Raw genomic sequence first — 24,420 nt, forward strand, 5'->3', positions numbered from 1 at the left:
ACATTATTAATATTGTTGGTGTACTGAAGGAAGTTAAAATGATACAGAAACTTTACATAGTGGGATTTGTCTCAACTGTATGCATGACATCCATAATCTTCTACAACATTTTCTGTTGTCCATATGTATTTAATTTAAAAAAAAATGGTAGCACCCCCTAAGTTCACAAGCTATTGCTTGGAAATAGGCCTTGCAGAAGAAGTGGGCATAAGTATTTTTAACATTTCAGAGTTGCAGCTCAAATCGTGCCTGCCTCCAGGGGTTTTCCTGAAAGATCAAGCACATGGCTCACACAATCAGTGCATGTATAGAATTCACCATGTAGCACATGCTTCATTTCTTTCGAGTTCAGGAATTCGTCACATAGGCATACAATAAACATATATCTAGTGCCTTCCATTAGTTTAATGCTCCCCACTTTAAACTAATATTCCATACACATAGGGAACATTCTGACCTCAGAACTTTACCGAATGTCATTTTCCCTGAGACCATTACCCTTACATTCATTATTTTCTAAAACAAACCCAATGTTTAAACTTAAAGGTAATGCAATATTCATCAACTTGTGACTTACTATTGCATACCAATGTTTTGTTGAAAGTGGTGCAGCTTGACCAGACCTTCTCCCTCTGGATCAGAAAACCCAAAGCCCTGCCCCAGTATGGTGCCAAGGAACTTCATGTGACTTACAACCAAGCAACTAAATGCTGTTGGCCATAAAAGCTCTCTCAATGCATTATTTATTAAACACTTAAATAAGCATACATTCCCATTCACTACCCAGCCTTATCTGCAGTGAAGCCAAACTGTTGGTGTTTGCAGTTTCACTGTTGGATGAAGCGATTCCTACCTGTGAAATGTTTTGGGATCCTTTCGAATGAAAAGCACCTACAAAGGTGCAAGGTTCTATTGTTATTTTTTCTTCTACAAGGGCTGAGGCTATCTATTGTGTACATGAGTCACACGTGTTTACATGCTTCCAAAGATTAAATGCTACTCAATTTATCCGCTTGGCCCAACTAAACACATTGTTCTTTTCTGTTGACAGGCTCCTCAACCCAAGATAACAGGCTTATTTTAAATGTTATCTGCCTGGCCTCAACAGGCTGCTGCTCAGTAGGGGATGCAGTGATGGGATGAGGTCAATCAATCCTTTCCAAGTGTCCCTCCACCACCCATGGCAACACGAACGAAGAACGGCAATGTGTGGCAGCCCCAGTGTCAAATACTCAGCAGACAGCTCAACTACGTGGATTGCAAAGAAGAATTATTATTGTTACCGATATTATTAATATAACATGAAATGTAGATTGGAGAACACTGCAGCCATCCAAAGGTTGGTTGGTAGAGCAAACATGTGACAACGGTGGCTTTTAGAAGTTCCAGAGGGCTGTTTCGTCAGCCTATGCGGTTGGTGGTCAGAGTGAATTGTGACATTATGATAGGAAGCCCTAGAAGTTGATGAGGAGAAATAAACCAATAAATTCTCCATCTCTGTCTGAGATCAGTTCCCCTCAGGTTCCCATTTTTACAGTGCTAACATACAGTGGGGGACCGTTTGGCTGGAGAACAGTGCTCTCGACGTCTCTCTCCGAATTTTTGAGGGGATTAAGAGACTTTAGGGGTCTTTTAAAGGCATGCCACTCTCCTCGTGTTCAACAGATGAGGCTAATTAGAAGTAATATAGCAGAGTGGTGCACAATTGCAGAACAAGGGCTCGTGAATATTTGTGTCATCGCTGTAAAAAAGAAGAAAAGACTTTGCCATGCACCCCCTATCTGGTTTCTAAGCTCTTTGACAAATGGCCAGACATTGTCAGAGGACACACCTGTTATTGGAAACACTTCAGATTTCCTTTTAAACGCAGCTTGTTAAGCTCCTAAGTCAGATCAAAAGGTCCACACAATAGACATGAACTTCAACAATAGTTTAGCCCTGAGCAAAAGCCTTGTGTCACAGCCAGGCTTGTGCCGGCCAGCACTGGGAGCTGCAATTGAAAATAAATTTTAGTTGAATAAGTACCTCCGCTGGATCAGAGTAGCTGCTGCCCAGAGGAACAAAGGCAGTTGCAGGGATAAGTTATTGACTCTTCTGACAGCCTGAATGCAGTTCATTATGCCTGCCAGCTCCTGCTCAATGTGTCAGGGTTTTTTTTTAGTTTTTTTGCCGTCGCTGAATTAGGCGGCAGGTGCACAAGCCATTTTGCCATCCCCCTCGGGAATGCCAAGGGCCAGTCGTCAGCTGATTTCATAGACAAATGTTTGCATCATACAGCCAAAACAGAAAGCATATTTCCATCATAAGAGCGTTTTGCTACAGCCATTAATTGTTGAAGCTAATTTGCATGTTAATTGTCCTGTTAAAGTGACGGCGTCCTTCTTTTTTTTTCCTCCCAGTACCCGTTCACAAAAGCAGGGATGTGTTCATTTTTTTCAGCTTTTCAAAGTGTTTCGTGCTTTGATTTATTTCATGTTATTTCATAAAATTTTTGTCCACTTGCTTGTACATACTATCATCAAAACCACTCAGGAATTTGTTCATTGTTTACACGTGTATGCAGAAAGTGATTGTAGTGTTTTAAGAATAAAATGAATGAATGTGTGTGAATGAATACATGTTACATATATACATAAATACACACATACATACATATACACAGCAGTTTCATTCTTTCAGGAAAACAAGTTATTGCATACAAACATTTAATAAGAACTATTTTAATTACACCTCATTTATCTCCCTTCACGCTGTCAGTCCAAAAAGGGGTAGGCCTTGCCTGTTGAGAATGTATGGCAGCAGTCTTCAAATCTGGTCCTCAAAGACTACTGGATTTTCCATCTCTTAATTAGTTAACTTATAATTTAACTTAACTAAACCTTTCAACAGGTGTAAAACAGGCAATGACTCAAAGAGACCTGTACAACTTGTGCCCTCCAGAGGTACACATATAAGACAACACTAAACAACACTGTCCTCTAAAAGGTAAATACAACAGCAAACAACTAGGTCAGTCAGTATGTGCTGTTTGAGGGCCTATTTGCTTCTCCTTAGCAAAGTGATTAATCTACTACTAGCCCAACTATTGCTACTGCATTGATTATCAGCTACCACAAAACAAATCTCCTCTGCCCAGTCTCCAGTGAATATATATACTACATACACTAGTTTAAGTATACATCTCACAATATAATGGTGATCAAGCCCACAAATGCTAAATAAAAGGAAGAGAGACCTCAGGCCCTGGATGGCTACCAAGAATAATATTTCTACCAATATAAAGAAGAATTGAAGCCAAGACAATCAGCGAGTGAATTATTTGGCCCTGAATGCAGGGTCAATCCAGTACCATGAAGGTTCCTAGTGCAGGTCCAGGTGATGGCATTTGCAGCCCATGACCAGAAGTGTGCAGTTGTCTGGGGAACCCACAGCGCACCAGGGACCCCTGCCACCAGTCTGTGTGGAGGAGAGATCTCAGTCCTTGCTTTGTGTCCTTCTGCTTTACTCATGGAGTAGACGTGGATGAAGGCAGCAGGGTTTAAATCTTGTGTTTGTAAAGACCAGGCACTTAAGCATGGAGTTTTGATTAATGAAGTACCGTAGGAAAATTCTGATCACCATGATCTCCTCAACTACAGCTGCCCCCTCTTGATATTAACAGAACCCATCATGTGAAAAATTGGTCCGTGTGTCCTGCATAAAATGGACAAATGGCAGAGGCTTGTGTGGGGGTAGCAAGTCCTCAGCAATGCTGATCTTGACCAAAAGTTTCTAAACAGAGCAATAGAGATATCTGTTTACCTTTTCAGAGATGGTTGCTGGTGTACGTCCCCTCATTCACAGACTTTAATATCTCTTGTATGGGCAGGAATGACAATATCTTTGTTCAAATTTCCTCCAAGTTCAATAATAATATAGATAATTATAATAATATTCTAATGTATATACCATAGCTTCAGTCCTTTCTGAACTATTCATTTGAAATAAACATTAGAGAATAAAAGTAAAAGACTTTTCTCTGACAGTCCATTTCGTTATGTGTGAGGATCGTTATTCCTAAGGTTGTCATTGGTTTTGGTTGTCCATTTTTCTAAGGGGCTGTATAATGTGACTGGTTGCATCTGTGCTGGGGGTCACGAGGTCACATACTATGAAGTATTTAGTACTTTCACGAAGTTCAAGTGTTGATAGCCTCTGAAATGACAGGGACATGATTGCATTTATACATCATTTAAAACTGCTCTCCGTAATGCAGTTTTTGGAAAATGACTCAATCACAGGGGGATCCTGACATGTAAGTAAAGGTATTTTATATTATATAGGTATGTTTATATGGACCCTTTAACAAAATAAACAAATAACCAATATTAAATTAGTAGATTTAACAACCTGGTAGAGTATCTGTCAAGTTTCGTCTGAATGTGAAGAAAAAAGAAATCAAGCTATCATTTATGGGAGCATTAATTTCCTTCCACAATGTCTGACAGATGGTGTTCAGTAGTTGGCCATAAATGGCTGTCACTGAGTGTTTGTCTGTCTGCCAGTAGCTTGTGGTTAAGAGACTCCCTTGGAGGATGTTACTGTCCTGACTCTGCTGAAAATGAACTGTCCTTGCTCGTCAACCACAATTTGAGCCTTCTCTCAATCTCAAACTTTTGGCAACGGATGAGCTGGGGGAGTTTGGTTGGAGAAAAAAAGCCTATAAAAGCCCAGGTGCTGTGTATCTGTTATGAAATATAGTGCTCCTCGTGCGCTCCTGCTTTAAAACACAAAAGAGGATCATGTTAGATATTAATGTGCCTGATATATCACTCCGCTCATTATTTTCTGGTCTGTTTTAGAGAACCATCACCGAGCTTCGGTTTTTCGATGGCAGCGGACAGAAGGCAAGTCTGGAGGACAAGAAAAGGGGAGGGGGGCAGTTTGTGCAGTCTGTACACCAACCCTGCCCCTGCCTGCTGTTGATAAGAGGGCACTGTAGCCCAGTAGGGATCACTGTGCAACAAAGCTGCTTGCAGGGGAGACATAGAGAGTGCCAGGAAGGCAGCTGTGAGAAGCCCAGAACCAGGAGTAAGTCAGATTTACCCTGGATACACTATATGGATCCAAGCAATATTCCCGTCAGCAGACATAGCTTAGTTTTTATCTGTGGATGACTAATTTCAATACAAATCCCATTGCCTCCAAGCAACTTGTTTGTTTTACATTAAGAATACATTATTTCATGTACTGTAAGGCTTTATTCGCTGAGTGAAGTCTTTTTAGTACTAGTTATCTGTACTGAAAGATAAGGTTGGGTCACATCCATTTCTCATTCCAGGGCTTTAAAAGAAAACTGTTGGACCACCCACATACATTGTGTTCTGGCCATTCTGCAAGTCCCCTGTCTTTAACAAACAAAACCATCTCAACATTACTGGTCTCCCCCCTACACATACATTAGAATATGTTCCCATAGTGAATACCTCTGACTCTTGGTAAGGAAATTATGAGTTTGAAGTTCATCATTGCTTTACCATGTTTTATGTCTAAGCATGCTGCTGTGTCTAGTCAGAAATGGTTCAATGCATCATAGATATATTCCTCAAATGTAGCATATTTAAAGTATATTCAGGGAGTTGTGATATAGATTGATAGATAGTAAACTGTTGTCCGTTGACTACCTGTCCTGACAATTAGACATATGTGATTCACTGACAAGACATTTGTTTTGCAATTTGGCTACTTCCAGCTTACTCTGGACTTTTACCACCTTTTCCTGGTGAAAAACTTCTTCTCCCTGACAGCTCATCAGAGAAGAAAATGAGAGATGATATCAGAGATTAGAGAACCGTATGGGCTTTCTCCCAGTGGGGAATGTGTGAAATGAATCAGATTAAACAAAATTGATACAGTGAATAGTTAATCAAACAGACAAAGGTAGTCTGAACAGCTAATTAGGGGCAAATAGAGCATCCCTCTTGTAGCTCATTTAACTGACAAATTGTGCCGACAGTTATAATGGGGAATCTGTTTAGCAGGGAGATGGCTGATCCTCTGACAGCTTGGCAAAATGTGGTTTCCATAACGCCACATGATGCTTATGGAAATGAGATTGGTGCAGATGGGGCTGGATGGGCCATCATGTGACAAGGATGTCTTGCACACTGCCGGACAGTTCATACCCAAGGAAGATGGGAGGAAAGTGGGGACATTTCCACTTGGTGGGGGCTGATTATGTTGTTATGGACATTATCCAAACAAGCAAAGCCTTCTTTGAGGTTTTACAAGGGCTGAAGTGTTACCCTTAGTCTTGAACCCCAGATTGCAAACTCTTCTGGCAGGACTGCAATTGGCAAAGCACATCAAAGGAGCAATGAGCCAAAGTGGATCAGTCACAGTTGGTAGTTTTGATCAGTTTCAACCCAAAGCGAGAACTGACAGAGAACACAGCATAAAAACAAACAAGCCAAGAGGTGTCAGAAACTATAGTGATATACTATCTGTTTCAATTATTGCTGTCTGACATTTTTAGGCACTGATTACTACGTTTTCCCTGGTATGAACAGGGATTTTACGTTGCAGGAAAATGGCTCATAAAAGCAAAAAACGTCTGGATCAGTCCAATATTTTTTCAGCATTTCATCACAATGTATTATTGCAATCTAAATTGGTTCTTGGTTAAAACTGTGTTCGGCAAGAAGAACCCATTACGAGTACATTTTGCAGTGATACTGAAAGTAGGGAACGCCTTTTCCCACAGATATTTTAAAGCATGGATTATACACCGATCAGCCATAACATTATGACCACCTGCCTAATATTGTGTAGGTCACTCTTTTGCCCCCAAAACAGCCCTGACCCGTCGTGGCATGGACTCCACTAGACCTCTGAAGATGTGCTGTGGTATCTGGCACCAAGTCGTTAGCAGCAGATCCTTTAAGTCCTGTAAGTTGCGAGGTGGGGCCTCCATGGATCGGACTTGTATGTCCAGCACATCCCACAGATGCTCGATTGGATTGAGATCTGGGGAATTTGGAGATTCATCAGATCAGGCCACCTTCTTCCATTGCTCCGTGGTCCAGTTCTGATGCTCATGTGCCCATTGTAGGCGCTTTCAGCAGTGGACAGGGGTCAGCATGGGTACCCTGACTGGTCTGCGGCTACACAGCCCCATACGCAACAAACTGCGATGCACTGACAACTTTCTATCAGAACCAGCATTAGCTTTTTCAGCAATTTAGCTCGTCTGTTGGATCGGACCACACTGGCCAGCCTTCACTCCCCATGTGCATCAATGAGCCTTGGCCGCCCATGACTCTGTTGCCGGTTCACTGCTTTTCCTTCCTTGGACCACTGCAGACCGGGAACACCCAACAAGAGCTACAGTTTTGGAGATGCTCTGACCCAGTCGTCTAGCCATCAAAATTTGGCCCTTGTCAAAGTCGCTCAGATTCTTACACTTGCACATTTTTCCTGCTTCTAACACATCAACTTTGAGGACAAAATGTTCACTTGCTGCCTAATATATCCCACCCACTGACAGGTGCCATGATAACGAGATTATCAGTGTTATTCACTTCACCTGTCAGTGGTCATAATGTTATGGCTGATCAGTGTATCATCAGGCCACACTGTTGGGGCTGATCTTCAACATGAAACTGTGACACAACTGCTTTGTGTGGGGAATATATACTATAATATATAAGGTAATTCACATGCGATCAACCCACAGATTTCAGTCAACAGCACACACACACACACACACACACAAAAACACAAAAGTAAGATCTTGTGTTTACTGTCTGGAGATAAATAAACAAAAAACAACAACAACTGTTGTGTACTCTAAAAACATTCACCCACTCCCCTTTACAATAAATCTCTGAGGTTAACCAAATAGTGGCGTGGCAGGGGCAAAGTATGCACCATCAACGGACCAAAACCCTTTCTCATAACCATGGAACAGTACAACCATCTACCTGTGCGTATGTGTGGGTTTCTTTACACACATTCCTCGTGAATCCTTCGACTCAGACAAGATTGCAGCATTACTTACACACTGTGTGGGTAAAATGGCCAGTACTGGAGAGCAGTCCAATCTGTCCAAAACTGAAGCAGCAAGTGCAGAGAAGAACCCAGCCCAGTATGTGCCATCCATGGTGTACTGATCCCTAAGGGGGAGAGAAAACATTCCAGAAAAAACGATCTCATATAAGACTGAAATATCACTGCATTTTGTTTTTAAATAAACAGATTATTATAGAGGATTACCAATGGATAAAGACAAAATCAGATTGAAAGAGCACACAAATCCAGGGAAAAACACACATGGGGCCAACATTATGCAATGCCGGGCTGGATTTACTAATTTAGGGCCTTTGTGTAGCCTGAGGATACATTTAATTGGGCCCAATATGGGCACCCAGTTGGGAATTCAGGATAGGGAACGTACACATGGGCCCCACTAAGAAAATCTGTCTGTGTAACGATTGAGTGACATGTCCTTATCTTCTATAAATAAGCATTACTAAACATATAGGAACATAGCATTAAACAGCTGGACAGCATCTGGGATTAAGTGAGCTTTCACCACAGCAGTTTGTACACCAAATCCCCAAGAGTCTCTGCAGCAAGGAAAAGATAGGCAAGCTGAAGAGCTGACCGCAGAACATCCCTGATTGAATTCAGAGCAGCAGAGTTGGTCCGTCAGTGAATGGTAACAGATAGAGCTAATTACAGTGAGGAATTAGCAATGGTTTCAAAACAGAAGTGACAGCACTGGTGGCCTGATGGAAGTAGTGTAGTAAGCATTTACATGCTGCTGTGGGCCAGAGCCATCATATGGACTAATCACAACTGATCTGGGGATATAATGGGTGCCAGATGTTAGCGCTTTGTACCAAGTGGCTCTGCTGGGAGACTGTATAATCTAAGAAGAAACACGAGAGGGGGAAGGGGAGACAAACACAAGGAGTAGAATAAATAGTGCTGAACCACAAATGAGTGCTTGTGTTATTTACAGGTGATTATTTATAGTGATTATTGTTTTTGTGGTTCTATCGGTGGGCTGAAACCAAATGGTGTGATTTTCTTTTTGTTTAGCATGGAACACATTTTTAAATTTTATTTTGTGTCTCTAAATGTATTGGAGAAGTGACCCAATGAAGCCCACCAAAATCTAAGTTTTACATGTTTTTCTTATAAATATATGAATTTATTCCCAATAAAGTGGGTATTAATTCAAATTATTAATAGATCAATAGATTAATCTCTCATCTAAACACTTTTTGTCATAAATTGACTAAAGTCATAATTTGACTAAATTAAATTAATTTATTTAATTGCAAAACTGAAAATCTGGAGTGGGCTTATAAGGTACATATGTACCCTTTAAGCCCACGTGTCCCAAATAAGAGTTTTAACAGTAAATACTTAAAACAGTATTGATTAAGCACTTAATATTTTATAGATTATTTAATTCAGACCTCAAACAACCAACCTAACCAATTCAAATTGTATTTTTTGAATACAGTCTGCTCTGCTGGTGTGCTGGTTGATGGGGTTGGGGCCGGGGCTGTTGGGGCTGGGGCTGTTGGGGCTGTGGAAGTCTGCACAGATGCTTCAGAAAAAGGAGTATGATTTGTGGACACTTATCTGTCCACCCGGCTCTGGCTCACAGGGAATATCCCGGTGTTCTCAAAGCCACTGATGATGTTCTCTGGCTTGATAGCAGTGGAAAGCACATTAAGTTTCGCTGGGATTTCCTCCTCTCAAATTTTGTCCCTGCTAACACAGGAATGGCAGTGCAGTTCTTTCCTCCATTACCTTTTGACTAGGGATGCACAGATCAATCGGCCACCAATTGGTATCAGGCCGATATGGCAAGAAATTACTATATCAGCTATCGGCCGATTGTTTTAAAATGGCTAATATTTCTGACAGATATTTCTGGCTGATGGTGCGGTTTTTCTCTGGCCATGGTCGCAAGTGCCAGGGAAATATCTGAGGCATGTCTGTCAAAAATGTAAACTCTTAGCAGTCCCATGTCAGATCTTTGAAAAAAACAGCTTCTCAAAATACTCTTGAAAAGTATTCTTCTCTGTCCATCCGTGATCCACAACGAAATTCACAGCAACCTTCCATCATGTTATTGCAGTCCCTATATATTTTTCTCTGCCTAACTATTTTGTCCCCATAATGAAAATAAGGCAAGTAGTTAAGTTCATGAATGAAAAGGATGTATTCTGAGTAATTAATTAATTTAAGGCTTTTTTAGTATAAGGTACAATGGGTTTTGGGCTTAGTGGGTAAACATGTAATATCTTTATAATAAATAAAATACATTATTCTACAACTTAGACCATGTTTATTCTTGTTGGTAGAACAAATTAAATAATTATTCTGCTTTAAAGTCATGTGCTAATAGGCTTTTCAAGGGCGCTGTTCCTTTTAAGCCCATATGACAAAAACAATCAAATTTTAAGATTATAATAATTGATAGAACATTAAATATTGTTTTATCTGAAGAAGCTTCTAAAATGTTTTGATTTACTATGGTCATCCACAGTTTTTTTTATATGAATCTCATATTCTTACCAATATTCACCAAGTTTGGTCACCAAATTCCAGAAAAATTGCTTTTGGGGTGACATCTAAAAATGCTGCTGCACAGTGGCAGCACAAAGTCATACAGAACTCAAGAACAAAAAAGGGGTTTGGCCCCAAATAAAATTTAACATGACAGTAACAACCTTTTGCATTTGCTCTGAAACAGATCATCCATCTAATATTTCCTGCCTTTTTTGTATTTGAAAATAAAACAACAAGGGGCTTATATGGTAAGTGGCTTAATCACTTCCACTATATCTTCTTAAACATATAGATTGCATTAACTCACATTTGACAAACTGTGCACCATCTTTGGAAAATCCTTCCTCCTTTCTTCCAATGAGATTCACCACATCAGTGACAATTTAGTACCCATGCTCTGACATGGGTTCAGTTTGAGTGACATTTGTAATGAGACAAAACACCTTTCCTTAGAAGCTTTCAAGTTAAATAAACCAAAACAGATGGAGATATGTACATTTGTTTTTAAATCACTACATTTTTTGGAATCACATCATTTGGATCACAAATCAAGTTTCTGTTTCTCCTAAGTGAATCCATAAGGGACATTTCCCCTCCCGAGGAGCAGTGGGGATCCCACAACAGAATCTGCCTGTGGACATGTAGACATTGTCTCGTTGTTTTGTCCCTTGGCAGTGAGGCTGCTGCAGAAACTGTGAAATCACCTTCCACATCCAGTCTGGTGCAGGAAGTGTAGCAGATGCTGGGGTATCTGCTTCAGATACCTTAATGGGATCCAACAGCTGGCCTCCATGACAGAGTTAACCAGCCCTGGGATCTAATACAGGGATGCGACACTTGGGAAACAGCAACCGCCGGCATAGTTTGAATAGTTTCTAAGCCACTTGTTCTCTCAGATGTGCACCACACATTTTAATCTTCCAACCAAGTCAACTGACGTTTATCCACGCTTCTAAACCTCAAGCTCAATTATGGCACCCGATAGGTCATCTTACTGTTTGTCTTCCTTGTGTTTTCTGTTGTGTTAATTCCATTGTGGAGTACATTTGCTTTTTTTTAAATTGTATTTTACACACACAAATGGGACCTAAATCAAAAAGGTGCTGGGTAGCTGGTGAATTGCTAATGCACAGATATTAGTGGGAGGCCGATATCATTAGGACAATAATAAGATACTAGTAAAACCTTAATGCCAACAGACAGGAAATAATCAATCACTGCCTGCGAGGCTAACTGATTGGCGTGGCAATTCTTCACTAATCCCCTCACACACTTGCATTTCAACTTGCAAGGAGGCTCCTTCTGGAGTCGGGGCTTCAGTCTGGTTGGCTCTTGAAAAGCAGAATGGGGGAAAAAGAAAAGAAAAACAAGGAAGTGTGTCCAGGGGTCTGCTGTCACTTTCTGACAGTGAAGACCCTTAACATCCTGAGTGGGCCTCATCACTCACGGCTCAAACAGGATTATCAATTGTAAAGGGCTCCCCTCCATCTGTCTTTACCCGTGAGTTGAGGGGCAGAAGAGAAAATTATTTTCCTGTTAGCAACTCATTAAAGCCTCTTCAATAACACACATGGCCTCCCCTGGATTCAGCTCTCCATCATGTTTAGCATTTAAATACCTGTCCAGGGCTTCGAGGTTTGGGCAGCCCATTCCTGGAAGGCCTTGTGTCATGCAGTTGTTTGAAAACAAAAACTTAAAGTGGCACACTTTGCTGCCAACACTGTAAGACACATCTGTCTGATACGATTTGTTCTTTGTCATTTCCTGGGTTACCACCAAAACAGTGGCTACACACACTCTAACTGCAGGACCCAAAACCAACAGGCTATCACACATGTATTTACATTAACATATATTATACATTTGCCATTGGTTTAAATTCCATTGAATTATGTCGAGGGATCTGATGAGGCCTTAAAATCTGCAGCTACATACTAATAAAAGGATTTCAAGTACCATTAATGATGTTATTTTAGACAGTTGGATATACTATGAGATTTGCTTCTTTTAAAGTCGGTGTGCTAAAATATTTCATTTTACTGGACTGATTTATTATGGATATTGATTGTGAGGTTATCGCTCAGTGACATACTGAAGGTACAGAAATATTACACGACCAACAGAGCTAATTCGACACAGGCCAGATCAGGTTTTGTTATGTGTGTCACATGTTGGCGAGGATAAGAAGTATGTGCAAGCCTTCCATTGAGCTGGTTCGTTTTCTGTCAGGGGAAGGTATGAGTAGCTACTATACTATTATGGTAAGCTGACCTTACTTACAGATCCCATAGATGGTATAGAATTGCGAATCACCTCGCCCCCCACACATTCACCAAACAACAACAAACTAAGCAAATAAATAAGGAGGTTCAATTACACACCTTGTACAGCCTTATAAAATTAAGCAAAAATTGAAATGTGATGTTACCTAACTGCACTTTTGTAAAGAAAGTTGATCTTGAGGGACTGTGTTTGACTGGAAGAATTCAGTGAAGTGATTTGCTCCTGCTATGAGTTAATATTATTTCTCTGTACTTAATTTGTTTTCAGAATGGAGTTTTCTGCAAAACAATAATACATTCCAAAACAATGGACAGACACTAATGTTTAATTTTGGAAGAAAATGGGTGATGAGTGCACGGTGTGAAAGGGGCGAGCTCAGGCCACCGATCACTATTTCAAAAGCCTTATGACTGGATGGGAGGTAGCTATTTAAATCATATTTTGAAACCGAAACAATGTGTTTGGGATTTTTGTTTACTATCATGGATTATTGTATTAAAATTAAATGAAAACTTTTACCACACCTGCCAAAATACAAATCACAATTGCAGTATTTCATAGCGGGGTTTCCACGAAATAGAGACATGCAGCTTCTGGCAAGCAAATGTCCGCCATCAAGTTTGTAATTTACAATTGGCAGGTGGAATGAAGTTTTGATTTATTCTGGGCCTGGATCCAGTTACAGTGTGAAAACAAAACAAAATGTCACTTTTTGTTTTTTTTACAAAGCGATGTGCCATACAAATGTACTTACCAGGCTTTTAAAAACTACAGTAGCCCTTGGCTATGTAGGGAAACGTGCGTGTAATGGTGTTTTTGTTGTTTTGAATCCTTCAGCATGTCTGAGGAATGCCCTTATTTATTCTCAATCAAGCGTGACACAGGTTTATCCTCATTTGCACAAGCTATTTTAATGGATGTATGTGTGTGCGTGAGGGAAAAAGTGCAAGTATAAACCTCTTTATTTATCAAATGTTAGTCAGTAAGGTTTAAGTAGAAATAAAAAATCATGTGGGACTGTCTTTGTAACTGAGAAAGTTATAGGAGGGAAATTCTCTCGCATCACGTATGGTAAACAGACACAAAAAGTAGAAAGTAGACACAAACAGCAGCAGCAATGTGGCAGAGAAACTGAACAGCCTGGAGCACGAACAGAGGAACAGCGGCTCAATCCGCTTGCTGCACTTTAGCCACTACATCACACACTGTGACATCAATCCAGGTGCCACATGTGTCCATCAGCAATACTTATCCTAACCAGAGACCAGACGTTGTAGCTGTACCACCCAGCTTCTATGGATAGTAACTTGGCAGCTTCTTAAGCAAGTCCCTTATAGTATGCATCCCCTGATAGAAGGCTTGTCTACAAATGGCCAAAAAAGAACAAGTTTGTTTTTATTGTTGCATTCATTTAATTTCTTTTTGTTTGCCTATTAACTTGCATGGGGTCTAAAAGCACTTCAGTTACACTTTCTCAGTGTGATTGCTTTTTCTTTTTTCTTTTTCTGGAACTCTGGGTTTTGAAATGCATAAAGTGAAGCTTCCACGTTAGTAAATATACTTTCATTCTTTGACAAAGCAAGCTCTGCAAGCAGAGAGATAGATAGCTTGAGCACTACAAAACAGTGACGCACCAATTGATTGTACCTTTGTTGATCTGGTAGCTGTAATCTGGCATGGCTACACGAAATTGCAGCAGGTGTATACCAGAATCTGGTCAGGGAAATACTAGGATGAATTCCAGACTCTAGATGGCCCGGCGACTCATTTATGTATTTTTCTGCCAGGAATTTGTCACATGTCTTAACTGGAAATGGCACTTAGATCCAATGACCAGGTAGCAGACTTCAGTGGTTCATGAAAAAGGGGGGCTTCCCTTACTATATTATATCAGGGATCAGGAGTGGTTTAATACTGCTGGACACACACCAGCAAAACACTCAAGAAAATGCCCACTGAACAGTTCCTCTACATAAACATACAGCCTTTTTCTTCTTTCTGTCTGTTTCCATAGTAGGCATTGTATTTATTTCTCCTTAAACTGTGACTGGTCTAAGTCTGTCAACACTGGGTTTAATTTAATTTCACCTCAACAGGTGAAGTTTTTAGCTGTGGTGAGTGCATAGACTGGAAACATAGATAAAATCTGTGTGTCTTTCAGTTTTTTAATACCTATGGATACAATTCCCTGCCATGATCTGTAAACATTTTGACTCACAAGCTTGCTTTGTTGTTTGCCCATAATCAGACAAATTCCTATAACCCAGGAAGTCAGTTTGTCCCAGAAAGTACAGTATGTGCAGGTGACATGATCAATCAATGCCAGTGAAAGTAATTGGCTGGTGTGGTTATTCCCCGACTAATCCCTTCACCTCCCCTTACACACTTGCATTTCAACTTGCAATGGGTCTCCTCCTGGCCGCTTGGTGTGGGGGCCTCAAACTAGAAGATTTCCTCAAAGAAAAGAGGAAAAAGTGTCAAGAGGATGCCTGTCACTTTCTGACAGTGAAGACCCCAGACATCCTGAGTGGGCCTCATCACTCACAGCTCATACGGGATTATCAATTGTAAAAAGGGCTCCCCTCCATCTGTCTTTACCCTTGTGAGGCGAGGGGCAGAAAAGAAAATTATTTTCCCATTAGCAACTCATTAAAAGGTCATAAATGTGTAACACGGTCTCCACTGGATCCACATTTCATTGTTTTTCACATTTAAATACCTGTGCAGGGCTTTGTCCCAGTGGCCAGCCCAGGTTTGTGGAGGCTAGTGTTATGCACATGCCCAAGTGGCCAGGGTGGGGTTGTTCAGAGGTCATCCATCAATGCGCGTCAAGACTGCTGTCTCCCAGAGAGTCCCCCACCAACAGGCTTCCCTCAGAGCTGTCGCTGACCACAAGCTGTCAGGAGGGACAAAACCAGAGGGAGGGCCAGTCAAACATCTCTTCTCTTTGAAGGATCTGAGTGTGTTCATCTCCCTACAGGTTAAACTCTTTTATTTTTTGTTAATTAATCCCATTGGTGATTTTTCATATAATGTCATGGCTATGTTCAGTGTGTATAGCAATGTGTGAGTTGACAGAATAATAACTTTTCTTTTTAATTGAATTATCTTTTTTTGTTTCATGTTAATTGTACATTAAACTGTTTCCTACATCTTGCATCATTACCATACCTCTCTGTCCTACGCCATGATTTCACTGGGCTTCACATTACATTACTGTGCTTTTACCACAGTATATTTCTCAGTGTTTTTTAAAAAATGTTAACACACAAATCTGAATCAGATTTTAGCAGACATTTGCTTCTATTCAAACATGTTGTTATGTCACGGTTACTCATTTTGTCGAAGTCTTGAGGAATACATCAAATAAAAGTATACCACGAGATGCGTGCTATACAATTAATAAAATAAAAAACACATACAATCAAAATCATTATTTCAATATTTGAAAGAAACTACTACACAACTTGGCTTCCAGGGCTTTGTTTCAGTTTTTGTTAGTGCGATTTATTTTTGCATGCACAGAAAATAAAACCACTCAGAAGCAGAAAGTGATGTGCTCAGAATAGGGAAGCTTGTGCTAGTTGTCTGGTCTGCCACACGCATGAAATCCGCCCATCTGTGCCCTGCCTTGCCCAGGGAGATGATGAGTTTTACACACTTGTGCACCGACCACGGAGCCATCCCTGCAGCTGGCTGATTCCAGATCGCCAATTCATTTTTCAACATCACTCGGAGAAAACGGTGGCAGTTTAAACAAACGCTTTAATATGGGAAAGCAGGCAACTGGGGGAGGATGCGGCTCATGCGTGCAGGAAAAGCTGTATTTGCTATTGATATTTTTAAACATTTGGTCACGGTGAAATGAAACGTGTGGATGTATGCCTGCACAAATTACACACTCACATTACACGAGGAAATTGCCCCCAAATATATAATGGATTCAGATTTTTAAAATGCACTATAACTAGATTTTCTAAACATGAATTGCATTATTTTGATTTAAACAGGTACTATATATATACACACATACATTAAGCCTCCCAAAAGCCATTCATATAAAGTGCAAATTAAAATGCCCTCGAAGTTTAAAAATTCGACCCTTTAATTTTGGTTTCTTTCCACTAGGTCTTACCAGAGAAACAGTTTAAAACCGAGTCTATTTAAACGTATATTTTGTTGCCGTTTTGTTTCTTTCTTTCTTTCCCAGGCTGCTCTAGTCTTGAACCGCGACCCAATCACTATTTACGGTAAAGATACAACTACGACTATAATAATAATAATAATAATAATAATAATAATAATAATAATAATAATACATTTAAAAATAACATACAGCATCAGTTTGTAATTATGATTAGAAGAAAACGCTCCCCAGGCCTGCGTCATTCCCCGGGGAGGCGGCGGGGAGCGCCCGGGTCCTTACGCCGTGTTTGGAGCCGCAATGGACGGAGACCCCGGCGCAGTCAAGCGCTTTCTACCTCTGCCAAGCACGGTGACAGCTGCCTGCAACCTGCCTCTTCTCTTAGGTGAGCCTCCACTTCCCTTGCTGCTGTGTAAGCCTGAAATAAACCAATTTCCATGAACATAACATACATTATTATTATTATTATTATTATTATTATTATTATTATTATTATATTACCCGTTTACTGTGAGTTTACACTTCACTACACTGATTAGAAAGTTCCAGAAGACGTCAGCCAGGTAGCGATAAACACAGTTGCTGTGGTAGTATATTTCCTATAATAATACATAATACAACGTCTCATTTACATCATAATCACACAATAGTTATGATAATATAGCCAAAATAAATAATAGGTCTTGTGAAATGTAAGGATAATTCAAAATTTGCACCAGTTGTGGAATACCCATAATCCTCCTCTCCAGGCAACATGTCTTGAGTTTCCTTTAGTCCTCAGGCCAGTATTTTCTAAAGGGAGGATCTTAATTCCTTAGCTTTTAAACATAAACTATGTATTGTGGTGAGTGCTGATGTTAGAAGCAGTATTAGTAGTGATAACAATAGTAATAGTAATAGTAGTAGTAGTAGTAGTAATAAATCATGTGGTTTCATATCTGAAATGAATGGATTATAGGTGTCAGATCTGACTCTTATAAGTAATGGTAAACCAGGGGTTGGTGTAACAATGATAACAAACCAGGGGGAAAAAATGAGGACACCTACTTTTTTCCAGGCCCATGGTGTCCTATAAAGCCATTGTGTGTCACTCATTACTGTCATAAGACAATCATCAAAGACCTCCAACCCATCATAATTTTCCTAGCGGGAGCAGCTCAAGGCGCCAGGGATGGGCTGCCACAGAAAACCCCGCTCGGCCCAGCTGACGGGTGTGAAATCGACATGATTAATAATTACAATTATTTGCAAATGTGCCAGCTGCTCGCGAGCGGTGGGTGCTTTTTGATTTATGGGCGCCTAAACGGTCCTATCTGTTTTCTGTTTTTTTTGTTTTTGTTTAGTGTTGGGAGTGCGAGGAAGAATACGCTCAAGGACACTGGCTTACCTATTCCCAAGTGTCCGCCGCGTAAGTGTGCGCCGCAGCGACACTTCCTTAATGGGCAACGGCCACCGCAGAGGCGAGGCCGGCCTATTGTCTGTGGAGCTCTGTTGGCAGTTTGAACCGGGCTTGCTGTTGGCGTCCAGTGGCTTTTTCCAAGCCGGCACGGCGCTTGAAGGGCCTGTCCCATCTTTTCCTGTCGGCCGTTACACACAGTTGCTAGGCTGCAAGACGGAGAGAAAGACAAACTGAGGAACATCAAAGAAACCACAGATTCCAGAGAGAAAGGCACATAGGGACGCTACCTGCAATGCCACACCTAAGCTTTTAAGCATGTGTTCACATATTATAAATAATAATAACGAGTTCTGATTCAGAGGAACATTGTGGACCTGGAATCTTGGCGGTTATTTGAAGTTTGTAGTGGGATATCTGGAGTATTTACCTTGCCAGTGCTTGGAGCCTGTTTTTGGAGGCACTGCAAAGAGGAATGGGCTTTTACGACTGAAAATTAGGTTGGGAATTTAGACCAAGGACGTTAAGATATAGATGAGCTATGTAGAACAGATGTGGGAGCAGCTTTGGAGGGGGTGCAAAACTGCAGTGCTTTGAAAGGCACACGTTAGACTCTTTCCATCATTTGTTGTTTGTTTATTTATAAACGACTGATTCATTGTGCTGAAATTGGTGCCTGTAGTTGTCCTAGACTTCTCATAGGCTTTGTAGTTGTAGGGTTGGTCAGCGCTGAACTTTGAGGAGGGATTTGAGATCAGCACCACATGGGAAACCGAAAGCACTTTCTAGTAGGTCAGCAAGGGGCGGAGGGCGACAGGGGGTTGATGCTCTCCCCAGTGATCTACCTATGTCTTTAAATCCTCCACACTGTTAACAGCCCAGGTACGGTTCCTGTACAAACTCACAATCTCTTCCCTATATTGGGCTGTCTGCTTTGCCAGATGAAGACAGATTAAACAATTAGCAAACTGAAATTAGGTGAGAGACTTCCTCAGTAAAAATAAAGATAAATTGCATACGTTGTAAAAGCGCATGTATTAGCGGTGAAGTGATCAATAGCTAAAGTACGCGTTTGGTAATGAACTCAGTCAATGAACCTTTTTGTCCTGTCGGTATTATTGTTTATCTTCATCGGAGGTCATGAAAGTTGCAGAGCACGGTTCCCATGCAGCCACTAGAGGGCGCATTAACCGTTCAATCACATCAGTCAGACAGGAGACGCTACAACAGATTTATTACTGCCACATACAGTATGGCAACGGTCATGCGCAGTTTGGCTTTAGGTGATTTAAGTTCTGGAACTATTTTACTAACATTGGTTCGATTTTTTTTTTGTAGCTTGATTTTGTATTTAAATTGAAGGGCGTCTTCTAAGAAATAAATAATAATAATAGATTGGATAGTTCCTATTCATACAGTCTGATGAATGCAGTGTTATATTGTTCTGAAGAAGAGATTGAGATAGTTCCCCATTTCATGGTGTCAACAAGGCAAGAGAAGTGTACAATTGACACATTTCGATCATGTACAACTTTTTTTGTGGGTTTATAAAGGGTTGTGTTTGACTAAAGAGTGATCTGTGAAACATGAGCTGTCTTCTGTGTTATCACCTTGGGTTGATCCTGGCTAGGCTGAGGTCTTACAGCCGGTCCAGCAGAGAAACCTCCCAGATCTGAGTAACATCTGTCAGGTAGTCTAGGTGTCTGAGAATCCAAGAGTTCTCTCCACTGACAGATCGATCAGTCTATGGGGCAGGTTGTGGATGCAATATCTACTCAATTTTTTTTTTTTTTAAAGGTTAAAGACATATTATATGTATAATAGTTTCTTCAGTTTTATTATCGTCCTTTCTTTAAAAGTAATATTAGAACATGCAATTTGGTGTCTGTTTGTGAGCATTGTTTGGAGTACTAATAATTTACATTCAGGCCATTTCCACTCAAAGCACAGCTATGCACTTTAGTTTCCTCAACATTTGTTCGGTTTGCCTGATTGGCCTTGAAGCCCCAGAAAATAAGATAAAATCATAGCCAGCTGAGAAAGCCCCAGTGATGTGTCTATCACTGCTGAGACGAAACAGTTGATTAATGGAGCCATTAATCACCATCAAAACTGTATTAGTTGTGATGATCGCCAACGTGAGAGGAGCTGACAGCAAGTGGCCATAAACCTGTCCAAAATGTAATTTGATTACTGTCCTACCAGCATCTGTGCCATTTCTAGGGGTTTGGGTTTGATGAAATTAAACAGACAAGTCATCCATGCGTATAATAGACATTTAAATAGCATTCAGAAACCAGAGTCCAAGACCAGTTCACAACTTAAGTACTGGTAGATGTAACATTAATGTACCTTTTTCCTGAAGCAATATATATTCAGGTGGTGTTTTTATATTATCTGTATATTCAGGTGTCCCTTTTAGGTATGCTAACCAGTGTCTAAACTGAGTAGTACAGAGGCCTGCGATTTTAAAAACAGCAGCTGACAACTGCACCAAAACACTAATCCTGAATTGAACCTGGCCCCAACACATCAGTATCTGGTAGCTGGGTTTACGATTAATAAAAAAAAGTCAGATAACAAAAGAACTCTACAGGAGTGATGGATCAGTTTTCACAGTACACAAACATTCGACTTATTCAGAAACCACCAGACTGCATAAAGGGACATTTCTGGTTTAACACGCATAAGATTTTATGTCATGGTTAATCTCATCCTAGATTATTCATGAAAACATCACTGAGTGTGGGGTGCGATTAATATGTGCTGCAGATGTTACTCTTGTTTTTAGTTGTGGTAAAAGCCGTGGCAGTTTCTGGCCCTGGGTGGCAGCAAGACGTTTCTGCACAGCGACTTGAGTAACGCAGTGCATATATTAAAAAACAGAATAATACTAATACAGAAAATGCAGGGTTTAGACTCGGTCTGCATCGGCCTGTTTCTCCGAGATGAATGACTGCGCTCACTGGGTCCAGACCCCACTGTGCGCGGTGTGACAGGTGATTGCTATGCGAGCCGCCGTCCAAGCTGTGCTTAAGACCTTGGCGTTGCGGCAGGGAGATGCCCGAGGCGGAAGGAAGCTGCCATTCAAAGCCGGGAGCCTGCAGGCAGCCCTATTTTACCTGACATCACATTGCAGATGGGCCAGTCCCCAGGTAGAGCTGGCTAAACACTTGCCATTAATCATTGCTTAAACCTGGCGCAGAGGGAGGACCTCAGGTTAGCCGTCATTTGGAAGTAAATTGGGTGAAAAATAGCTCTGGCAATAAGGAGGCCATGTCGTATTCCCCTGTGAGGGGCGCGCTAAGTGTGCAAACAGCCTCATCCAAGTAGCTAAGTAATCTGTCAGTTAGTTAAAGACATCATAATTCATTCCCACCTAATAACAGCCTGTGTGATTACAGTAGTGTCAGCTACTAGCTGCCTTTGAGAAGTTTATTTTATTTTTGCAATTTGGACTACTTTCAAAAGAGGTGAAAGGTCACCTATTAGAAGTCACATTGCTTCTTTAGGTGGTCTTAGCAGTACAATGTGGTGTGGTTTAACTATAAATAAGATTATAATACAAGTTAAACATAGGCCAAATCAAAGCACATGTCCCTGAAACGCCTGGAATAGAGTGATTTTGTAACTAATTACATTAATATACCATACATACAGGTGATCTGACTACAGGGAAAAGGACCATCAGTTACAGAGGGTAAAATGCAGGAGTTGTATTTATATGTTGATGTAGGTCATCTCATAGACTAGAGTCTATGGGGAGAAGCCAGGGGACAGAATTTTGTATTTTATAGGAGCAACGAAGTCTTTCAGGAAGTGTCAAATTGTGTGTGTGTTTTTTTTAGATTTGGGTTTCATGTTAGATGGTTTTATAAGAATACAGAAAAGCGCTTTGTACAAAATTAACATGTCTCTGTTGTTTGTATAAATGGTATACATTTGAATTATTTTAAAACAATTGCTTTCTTTAAGTTACATAGGTATTCCCACTTCTGTACCAAGTTTCAAAGTTTTTTGATCACCAATTAATCCTTGTGCATAATGGGAAAGATCCCAGGTGATGGAACTGAGGTCTGATAAAGGCTGTCTGCAGTTCCTTATATATCTTCGGTATCTGATGTTCAGTGATAAATAAATAATAATAAATAAATCCCAGAAGAACAGTACCATGCCTTTAGGTGGCCAAGGATGAACAAAGAACTGTTCACGGTGAAATTAAAGCTGCAAGGCCCGAGCCCTCAATGCAGAGTCGAGGTTGACAGTGGCAGGTAACAGACAGTGTGATTTGTAATGTTTAAGCCACACAGTTCTTGTCAGATTTCCCAAGGCTATTCCCTCATCGCGGCCAAGGTGTGGAGACAGGAAGGCCGGTCTAGGACGGCATCAAGATTCAGTACGTTGACACCTTCCTATTCACTTCCAGGGAATGCAAACAGTCTGGCCTCCATAAGGAAGGATTAGCCAAACTTATACAGAAGCTGTCTGGAAGATGATTTATGACTTTTGGGACCTAGCAGTTTGGTGACATGGCGGAGAATATTCCTTTTTTTTTTTTGGACCATAACGACGTATTAGTTCTTGTCATCAAGTGCAATTGCAAGACATTGGCCCTCCGGGGGGAATGTGCATCTTTTCCACTGCCCTGGCTGAATTAAGGTGACATTCGTGAACATATGGGAGATTGCAGAATTACCAGATGTGTAAAGAGGCTTGTTGTCCATGGCAGCGCTCCTCACTGTTGGGATCAAGGTTGTTTTCCCCCGCAGACCCCTGGAGCGGAGATCCTGTGAAGTGGGAGTGATCAAATTAGCATTTATATCATTTTTTTGTAATGAAAGAAAAAGTGGTGTGCTTACGGAAAGGGTGCACAACAATTGAGAGATGCACAAACAGAATCCTGTTGAAAGACAGATGATTACTAGTTCATCCTTTTATTAAAATCAAACAATCCAGATGACATGGAAGAGTAATAGAGCCAAGAGACTTGCTCTCATTAGTAATTTCTACTTTATTTAACAGTAAAGGTATTATATATGGTCTATAGCTGGTTCATATTACTGGGTGCCATTCAGGTAACCAAAATCAGTAAACCAAAATTGTTAGTTTTACAGTAAAGGGAAATGCAAGCCAAGAAAATTTGTACGATTTGCAGAATACTTTTGGTGCAGGTGATGATTAATCTTTGCAGGTACCTTCATATTTGTGCTGCAAGGAAGTTTGGTAATATTTTGTAGTTAGGAATATGTCAATTTGAATAGCAGAATCTGTTGATTATTTATTAACCCTTTCAGTCCTTTATGCTGTGAAAATATTCATGAAGACATACCATTGGCTGTACACGAGAGAGTAAGTGCTTATCAATTAAGCAATTAAGCTGCTCTGAAAGCTTCACAGAGCCTAGTCAGCCAATGGGGCTGCCTGGATTTGAGCTGGTGAACTAAAGGGTATAAGGAACCCATTCTGTACTTTCATCTGTCGAGTGATTCGGGAGCCCCCCTGTAATCTGTGAACATCCACTTTCAGAACAGAAGCAAACATTCAACTTTGCCATGGAAGAGAACCACACAGATATGATAGTGTGTCCCCCTACGGTCATCTTGAACTTGGCCTAGAATGGTCAGGGCACATAATGTCACACATGACAGGAGGGAAAAGGTACGGGGGAGCTTTGGAAGTTTATTTTTATTACCTGTTTCCCCCATCCCCCGATTACACATTACTAGGCCATAGTGCTGTCCCTAAGCCCGTGCTCTGACGTGAGTCGGCCCGCACTCTTACTTAGATCTGAAGGTGGCCATTGTTAGCTTTAATAAAAGCCCTGAAGAGCAAGGGAGTGCCCATTGTTGCATTTCCTGTATGTTGGCTCTTTATTTTTTGGTTTTTCATCCTGATGTCCCCATAGTCAAGGGCACAACATGGGCTCTCATCTGTCAGAGGGGCACTGCTATACCTGCCTTCCTTTGAAGAAGTCTGTAAAAAACACCCCGCTGAGACGGTTGCCTCTCATCTGTCTCTTCTGGCA

General features: G+C 40.8%; 1 long non-coding RNA gene across 1 annotated transcript; it reads right to left on the reverse strand.

Moving 5' to 3' along the window:
* Nucleotides 1-7,912: 7,912 nt before the first annotated feature.
* On the reverse strand, nucleotides 7,913-17,401 carry LOC136719286 (uncharacterized). The gene is made up of 3 exons (XR_010805395.1): nucleotides 17,282-17,401; nucleotides 15,575-15,751; nucleotides 7,913-8,153 (listed from the first exon to the last, which is right to left on the reverse strand). It is a non-coding gene; the product is annotated as an uncharacterized LOC136719286 (long non-coding RNA).
* Nucleotides 17,402-24,420: the final 7,019 nt, after the last annotated feature.

Source organism: Amia ocellicauda, chromosome 23 (assembly GCF_036373705.1).
Source record: "Amia ocellicauda isolate fAmiCal2 chromosome 23, fAmiCal2.hap1, whole genome shotgun sequence".
Classification (NCBI taxonomy): Eukaryota; Metazoa; Chordata; class Actinopteri; order Amiiformes; family Amiidae; genus Amia; species Amia ocellicauda.